Genomic DNA, 2,850 nt, shown 5'->3' with positions numbered 1-2,850 from the left:
TTTTGCTTGAAAAGAAGGGCGAGTCGTTTTATGTGAGTTTTTGTGTTAGATAGGATTGGGCGGGTTTGCCCTTGCTATTGCTTGCTTTTGTTTTGCATTTGTAGGTGATTTTTGTTTTTGGGGTTTTCTCTGTTTTATGCTATCGTAATGCCGAAATTTTGGCTGACATTTGTTTGTTTTGGCTTCTGGTGAGTGTTCAGGGGCTGCTAGGCCCGTTGGGTCGGAGGCTGAGGCCTTGGAGGAGGAGGTCTCGAGGGTCTTAGAGTCTTCGTTCGGATCCTAGATGGTTAGTACCTCAGGGAGTGCGCTAGAGGTAGTGGTGGAGGACGCTTTCGAGGAGGACCCTGCTGCTAAGGCTACCAGTGCCGAGGGAGACGTAGAGACTCAGGAGGAGCCCATTGTTGAAGCTGCTGGTGTTGGGGATACTTGGGCGGAGCCCGTGGCTGGCACCTCTGGGAGGAGGGTCAATAGAAGGAGAGGTCCTCGAGTGTAACACTCCCATACGCCAAGTGCCTTACCAGGACCACCTAATGCATGTGAATGCTACCATCTCGGTTACCCGAGGCAATGTCTATCATATAGACAATAAAGAAACGTACTTTATTACATGAATTTAAAGCGATACATGTCAAATACCAAAATTGTTAAAGAAAATACAATTATTCCAAAAATGTCAAACCAACTAAGTAAATAAAAGTTTAAAACACAACGGAAGACTTCTAGACATCTCGTGGAGACTCAACTCAGATATCCCGTACGCATCCATATCGTACCTGCTCAATAACTGCTCACCACCCCCGAATGGATCACCACAGTTTTCAAAACATTTAAACGGGGTTAGTTACTGATTACACAAAAATAATACAACAGAAACAATACATAAATCACCCAATCTCTATCACAACTCCACACACCTGACTACACACTTAAGTGTGTAGTCTTGCCAGAATACCCATCGCAACAAGTATTCCACACTGCCAGTGGCGGACCGCAGCCATTCCCACCTAAGCCCCGCTCATCTGATCCGAGCGATAACCCATGTTCCTCAATGTGCACATCCCCTCTGTGGCGGGTTCCACAGAAGGCAAATCAAGGGCGTGAAGCCACTCCCGCAAGTGACTCTAACTCAGCCGAGGACGCACCTCGAGAACTACAGACAAACAATCACAATCAACTACAGAATCAACAATCACCAATTCTAATACAGTATAGACAAATGTTATTAACCAACAACCACCAACAATCAACCAACCAACATATATGTAAGCAATAACTGATTAGGAAATCCTTCCTGGAAAAGCAATCACCAAGATTGTCACAATCAGCTAATCAAAACCGTTATTCAATGAAATCACCTCCTATCAAACATACAATCATAAAATCACCATCTAATAAACACAATACTCCCAAAACCCCCAATTTACCCAATGAGGGTTTCAATAAAAATCAATGAAACAACATAAAAACTATATTAGGATCTTACCCACAATACGACGGTCGCGACGGCGTAAAGAACACAACGATCCGACGACTCTAGCCCTTAGGATTTGATAGCAACGAGAGAAGAACAATCGACGTTGCTTTGTTTTCTTTGTAAAAACATTAGAGAATAAGAGTAAAAGTAAAGAGGAATTGTTCAAATAGGTTTATATATCTCTGCACGCATTACTATCGAACCCGGCTGAAAACCCGCAAAATACGACTTACTCGATCGAGTAAGTAACTTACTCGATCGAGAGACCCTTACTCGATCGAGTCCCCAACTTACTCGATCGAGTACCCTTCAGCAAAACACTGTTTCGTAAACCAAACATACTTACTCGACAGAGTAAGCCCCACTCGATAGAGTACCCAAAGACAAAAAAAACCGTAGTATTACAATCTTCCCTCCTTAAAAAGAACTTCGTCCCCAAAGTTCAACCCATACTAAAAAAAAAACATACCCACTCGACCATGATGCAACAACGAAACAAAGACTCAAAACAAAACCTCAATCACAACTCATACCGACTCCAAACAACCTACCTCCACAACATGGCTCACGATATCGTATCCACCACATTATAGTCTATCGACACTCATAAACATCAAATGGAATGTTACATTCTACCACCCTTAAAAAGAACTTCGTCCTCGAAGTTTACTCACACTCATAAACATCATCATCCAACTGTCACAACTATAGAAGTATTCTCCCATTCCTAAACATCGCACTGCTACAAGCACGACCATGACCTTTTAACAATATCAACCACAATACAAATCCATTCTTTATTCTCCATCAAGACTCACACTTCCAAATCTACTACAACATGTACCACCATTAAACTCTGTTTATCGCATCCTACTCCTCTTAAGATAAATGTTACGTCCTCTTAACTCACTAATACTAAATCCTTTGCTATACTTTTATAAATCCTCATCACCACCGCATGTCAATGATAAACGACTATAATCTCAACACCTACAACTATTCCTATATCCAGGTCTCTCTTCCTCCAACAGTCCTCATTCCTCAATTCATTCAGCACACCACCAAACCTATACCACAAAATCCGTAGCATAATCAATACTCCAATTCTTTCCACGTTACCACCAAAACGATATACTTCTCTATACATGCACTTATCTCCATAATCATAACTCACGATCCATAATTATTTCACACACTCACTCTAGATCCTTAATTTCTTTTCTCTTATTACCGCAAAATTCATCTATGACTTAACATGATACCAATTCCCAACACCCTATATTCACTGTCCCAATAAAAGCTTAAAACCACTTGTAGTTTACAGTTTAGTAACCTACATGTTCCACAATTATCTTGCCACAACTATGTCCATTCGC

This window comes from Silene latifolia, chromosome Y, assembly GCF_048544455.1.
Source record: "Silene latifolia isolate original U9 population chromosome Y, ASM4854445v1, whole genome shotgun sequence".
Taxonomy (NCBI): domain Eukaryota; kingdom Viridiplantae; phylum Streptophyta; class Magnoliopsida; order Caryophyllales; family Caryophyllaceae; genus Silene; species Silene latifolia.
Note: the sequence above shows the minus strand (reverse complement) of the source record.